The 6456-nt window shown below is 36.7% G+C and overlaps 1 non-coding gene across 1 annotated transcript; it reads right to left on the bottom strand.

Moving 5' to 3' along the window:
- Window positions 1-234: 234 nt before the first annotated feature.
- Window positions 235-341, bottom strand: LOC128287697 (small nucleolar RNA R71). The gene has a single exon (XR_008278397.1). It is a non-coding gene; the product is annotated as a small nucleolar RNA R71 (small nucleolar RNA).
- Window positions 342-6456: the final 6115 nt, after the last annotated feature.

The following is a 6456-nucleotide window of genomic DNA, read 5'->3' as shown; positions in this document are numbered from 1 at the left end:
AGTTGTATGACCACAGAAGATCCAAATCTCCACCTTCGATTGTTTATAGAGGTGAGTGATTCATTCAAGATAGTCAGTGTGATTGAAAGCGCACTGAGGTTGAAGTTGTTTCCATACTCGTTGCGAGATCAAGCATGAGCATGGCTCAATTCATTGCCACCAAGTTCCATATCTACATGGCAAGAATTAGCAGAGAGATTTTTGGTTAAGTATTTCCCGCCTAGCAAAAATGCTAAGTTGAGGAACGAGATCACAACCTTCCAACAATTGGATGACGAGTCTTTGTATGAGGCTTGGGAGCGATTCAAGGAGTTACTGCGTAAGTGTCCTCATTGTATCCAGTTGGAGACATTCTATAATGGTCTCAATGCACATATAAGATTGATGGTAGATGCTTTTGAGAATGGTGCAATTTTGTCTAAGTCTTGTAATGAGGCTTATGAGATCATTGAGAGGATCGCGAGTAATAACTATCGATGGCCAACAAATCGAACAACTTCAGGAAGACGTGTAGCCAGAGTTCATGAAGTTGACGCCCTCACTTCGTTATTAGCTCAGATATCGTCTTTTCCCTCTATGTTAAAACAGTTTACTGCTAATAGTACTAATAATTTTGCAGCTCAGCCACCAAGTCCATTTGAAGTAGTTTCCTGTGTGTACTGTGGGGAAGGTCATTCTTTTGAGAATTGTTCATCAAATCCTGAGTCAGTGTACTATGTGGGAAACCAACATCAAAATAGGAGTGGAAAAGGAACCTAGTCCAACTTTTATAATCCTTCATGGCGTAATCATCCTAATTTTTCTTGGAGCAACCAAGGAAATTGACCAAACCATAACTCATTATAGCATAGACTCAACCAATCTCAAGGGTTTAATCAGCAAGCTCCAAAACCACCTCAAGCTGATGCATCAAATAGTTTGGAGAACTTGTTGAAAGCGTACATGAAAAAGAATGACGCTTTGATCCAAACCCAAGCAACAACACTAAAAAATTTGGAAAACCAAATAGGTCAGTTAGCTATAGAGTTCCGTAATAGACTGCAACGAACTTTGCTAAGCGATACTGAGAATCCAAAAAATTTAGGTAAAGAACATATCAAGGCAGTGGCATTGCGAAGTGGTAAAATTCTGGAACCCCAATTGATTGATGTCGAAGATAAGCCCGTTGAGAAGAATCAACCAGCTGTTGAAATTCCTACACCAAAGGAATCAGAATCTGTAAAGAATGACAAGGTAAATCCTAACTTAGTGAATTCAGATACGTTAATATCTTCGTTGGATGCGGATTTACCTACTTGGAAGAGTTGTCTGGTTCAACTGAAAGTTCCATCATCTCCATATTCGTAAAGATTGCAGCAACACAAGTAGAAACAGGAGGTGCAATTCAAGAAGTTTTTGGATGTTCTGAAGCAGTTACACATTAATATTCCATTGGTGGAGGCTTTAGAACAAATGCCAAATTATGTGAACTTTATGAAGGATATATTATCCAAGAAGAAACAACTGAGTGAGTATGAGACTGTTGCCTTGACAAAAGAGTGCAGTGCATTCCTACAGAACAAACTACCACCGAAATTGAAAGACCAGGAAGCTTTACTATACCTTGTAACATTGGTGAATCTTACTGTGGTAAAGCTTTATGTGATTTAGGAGCAAGTATCAACTTGATGCCTAAGCCTATTTTCAAGATGTTAGGGATAGGTGAAGTAAGACCTACAACTGTGACGCTTCAGCTAGTAGATCGATCTTTAGCATATCCCGAGGAAATGATTGAGGATGTTTTGGTAAGAGTCGATAAATTTATTTTTCTTGCAGATTTTATTGTCTTAGATTTTGAAGTAGATAAGGAAATGCCGATCATCATTGGGAGACCTTTTTTAGCCACAGAAAGAACGTTAATTGATGTGCAGAAAGGTGAACTCACCATACGAGTTCAAGACGATCAGGTAACCTTTAACATTCTTAAAGCGATAAAATTTCCCGATCCGGCAGAAGAGTATTCAGTTATGGAAGAGATAGAAACCTTAGTTTCTATAGCAAGCAATTTTGAAGAAGATCCATTAGATAAACCCTTAGATCTTGACCTTTTGGGGGATGAAGAAGGTGAAGAAAACATGGCTTTGATGGAAGCCAATCTGAGAAATTTTATTCAATCTACACGGTTTAAACCGTTAGAGTTGGAAGTTAGAGAATTTGTGCAACCAAAGTTGTCAATCGAAGAACCACCTAAACTCAAACTAAAGGTACTTCCTTCCCATTTGAAATATGTTCATTTAGGTGACTATTCTACTTTACCTGTGATTATTTTAGCAGAACTGACGAAAGATCAAAAGGAACAACTAATTCCTGTTCTAAAGAAATTTAAGAAAGAAATTGGTTGGACCATGGCTGATATTCGAGGTATAAGCCCTTTTTTTTGCATGCATAAATTATTTTGGAAGAAGGTAAAAGAGCTCGAATTGATGGGCAAAGGAGGCTCAATCCTATTATGAAATAAGTTGTGAGAAAGGAATTGATCGAATGGTTAGATGCAGGAGTCATCTATCCTATTTTAGATAGGTCGTGGGTAAGTCCGATACAGTGTGTGCTGAAGAAAGGTGAATCACGATTGTAAAAAATGAGCGTAACAAGTTAATTCCAACGAGAACTATTATCAGTTAGAGAATCTATATTGATTATAGAAAATTGAACAAAGCCACTAGAAAGGACCATTTTCCATCCTTTTTTATGGATGAGATGTTAGATCGACTGGCAGGTAATGAATTCTATTATTTTTTAGATGGCTATTCGGGATATAACCAAATAGTTGTAGCCTCGGAAGACCAACATAAAACAACCTTTACTTGTCCATACGGTATGTTTGCTTTTAGGCAAATGCTTTTTGGTTTATGCGTTGCACCTACAACATTTCAACAATGCATGACGGCAATATACACTGATATGGTTGAAAATTTTGTTGAGGTTTTCATGGATGATTTTTCTTTTTTTTGGTAACACTTATGATATTTGTTTGAGTAATTTGGCTAAGGTGCTGAAGGGATGCGAAGAAATGAATCTCGTCCTTAACTGGGAAAAATGCCATTTTATGGTCAAGGAAGGGATTGTCTTAGGACATAAAATCTCAAAAAGAGGAATTGAAGTCGATAAAGAAAAAGTGGACGTAGTTGAAAGATTACCGGCCCCAATGAATTTGAAAGGATTCAAAAGTTTCTTAGGCCATGCCGGTTTTTATCGAAGGTTTATCAAAGATTTCTCGAAAATTTGTAAATCGTTGTGTTTGTTGTTAAAGAAAGGTAAAGTGTTTGATTTCAACAAAACATGTTTGGAAGCTTTTGAAGATTTGAAAAAACGGTTAATCTCAGCCCCAATAATCATTACACTTGATTGGAACTCACCTTTTGAGTTGATGTGCGATGCAAGTGATTATGCTGTTGGAGCTGTGATAGGTCAAAGAAGAAACCAAGTGTTTTACCCTAATTACTATGCAAGTAGAACTTTGACGGGAGCCCAACTCAATTATACAGTAACCGAAAAGGAAATCTTTGCAATAGTTTTTTCTTTTGACAAATTTTGCTCATATCTTATAGGTGCCAAAGTTACAGTATTTACTGACTATGCAGCCATTAAATACTTGCTTACGAAGAAAGATGAGAAACTGAGGCTTATTCGTTGGATACTGTTACTCCAAGAATTTGACTTTGAGATCCAAGACAGAAAAAGTGTCGAAAATAAAATAGCTGATCATTTTTTGAGATTGGAACAAGATGAGGGAACTCGATCATGTGTGCTTATCAACGCGAATTTATTAGATGAGCACTTAGTTGAGGTAAATCGAATTTATGAAACACCTTGGTTTGCTGATTTTGCCAATTATCTTGCATGTGGAATAATTCATTGAGAAATGACATACCAACATGTGGAATAATTCATTGAGAAATGACATACCAACAAAGGAAAAAATTCCTTCATATAGTTGGTATTATTTTTGGGAGGATCAGTTTTTGTTTAAACAATGTGCAGATAATATAATCCAAAAGTGTGTAGCTGAAAGTGAGATTACTGGGATTTTGTATCATTGCCATTCATCTCCAAGTGGGGGACACTTTGGTGGTTCACGAACTGTAGCAAAGATTTTGCAAGTAAGTTTCTTTTGGCCTACACTATTTAAAGATGCTTATGTTTATGTGAAGAACTGTGATAAATGCCAAAGGACCGCGAATATATCGAGGAATGAGATGCCCTTGATAAACATTTTGGAGATTAAATTATTTGACGTATGGGGCATTGACTTCTTAGGCCCGTTTCCTTCTTCATATGGGAACAAATACATATTAGTTGTTGTGGACTATGTATCCAAGTGGGTTGAAGCTGAAGCATGCCCTACAAATGATGCTAAGGTAGTCATGTGATTCCTGTAAAAGCATGTGTTTACACAATTTAGAACACCAAGAGCTATTATTAGTGATGAAGGTTCTCACTTTGTGAACAAATGGCTTAAGTGGTTGCTTGAAAAATATGATGTGAGGCACAAGATTGCTACTGCCTATTACCCTCAGTCCAATGGGCAAGTTGAGAGAGTGAACCGTGAAATCAAAGGTATCCTTGAAAAGGTAGTACACCCTAGCAGAAAAGATTGGTCTCGAAGGCTCAATGATGCATTATAGGCTTATCGAACATCATTTAAGACACCAGTAGGAATGACTCCTTATCGGTTAGTTTTTGGGAAGGCATGTCATTTGCCATTAGAGTTGGAGAATAAAGCTCACTAGGCTTTGAAGTAGTTGAACTTTGATCTTCAGCAAGCCGGTGAGAGAAGGATGTTACAACTGGATGAGTTGGAAGAGCTGAGGTTGTTTTCCTATGAGAATGCCAAAATGTGTAAAGTAAGATCAAAGAGATGGCATGATAGTCATATACAACCTCGCGAGTTTAAAGAAGGTCAAAAGGTTTTGTTGTTTAATTCAAGGTTGAAGTTATTTCTTGGGAAGCTTAAATCCCGATGGAAAGGACCCTATACCATATACCGAGTTTATCCTTATGGAGCTATTGAATTATACGAAAATTACGGAGGTACGTTTAAAGTTAATGGTCAACGTCTCAAACATTACTGGAATGGTGAAGTTGAGCGAGTTGAATCCTCGTTCAAATTAATAGACCCTTGATTTTTCATAAACTCATTTTGTAAATAAATAAATAATTAGAACTTATTTTCTTAGCTTATTACATTTAATGTAATTTGTTAAGAAATTGTCTAATTAAGATTTAAAATTTTTAAGTTTCATTTGTTTTGTTTAAAATTTAAATTTTTATGTTAATAAAGGGGGTCAAATTTGCCTAAGTGCTAATCAATTTTTTTTCTTGAGACAAGACAGTTTGAGTTTGAGGCCTAAGATAGAAAAAAAAAAAAGGGGGAAAAATCCATACCTTGCCACCACTCCCATTGCTTTCCACCCAAGTAACCTTAATGTAGCTAAATTTTTGCAACATGTTGCCCTAATTTTTCCCATATAAACCCCTCTTCATTCTATTATTTTTCATATCCCTTAAAGCAATTTGCTTACACCCTAAAAATCCCTAAATCTCCCTTTTGTGCCGTCAACCTCAAATCTTAAAAGAAACCTGAGTTCTATTCCCTTTTTGTCGAAATCACCTATTGCCACCGCAAGAAGATTGCTGAAGCACCACCTTTGCTTACACACATCACCGTTGTCGCCCCCGTACACCGCTATTGCTGTCGGACTCTGTCATTGTCGCTACGCCATTATTGCCATCGTACGATTTTTACTGTAGCAAGTTCTCCCCACTTGCCGATTTCTCTTCTTCTCTAGTAAACAAAAACTTTACTAAATTTTCGAGAAAAGATACCATGTCTTGCAAAAGAACTAGATCATCAAAGACTACTCCTGAAAACCTGATTTTGATCGATGAAGAAGTGAAAGAGGGATTTGATTCAATTTTCAAGCATCAACCTATGATGCCGGAAAAAGGCTTTAACTTGAAGAGTAATAATTTGATGGTTGTTTTTGTGTCAATAAGAAAGATAATCAATGCTTTCAAGTGGGAACGATTTTGTGATGCTCTTTCACTTCCCGATTATGAACTAGTTCAAGAATTCTATGCAAGTTTGACGACACAAGATGCTACTGGGGTCATCATTCGAAAGAAAAAGATGCTATCTTTGAGACATGGATGGAAGATACTGACGATTGAAGCGGAGATGGAGTTGAAAAAGACAAGGGGAGTGAGTCAAGAAAATAAAAAGGCAAATTCTTGTCTTATCATTTGTTTATTTTTAGATCCTTAGGAATTTATTTCTTTCGTAATTAGGATTAAATTTCTGCAGAATAAAACATAGCAAGCATGGATCAACTTAACACTTCTTTAGAAAGAAAAAGACTAAGTGATGTGGTAATAGGAATGAACATGTCTAGGATTGGGTTATTAAGAAAGACTTGG

This window comes from Gossypium arboreum, chromosome 13, assembly GCF_025698485.1.
Source record: "Gossypium arboreum isolate Shixiya-1 chromosome 13, ASM2569848v2, whole genome shotgun sequence".
NCBI lineage: Eukaryota > Viridiplantae > Streptophyta > Magnoliopsida > Malvales > Malvaceae > Gossypium > Gossypium arboreum.
Note: the sequence above shows the minus strand (reverse complement) of the source record. Positions and strands in the feature narration are given on the sequence as shown.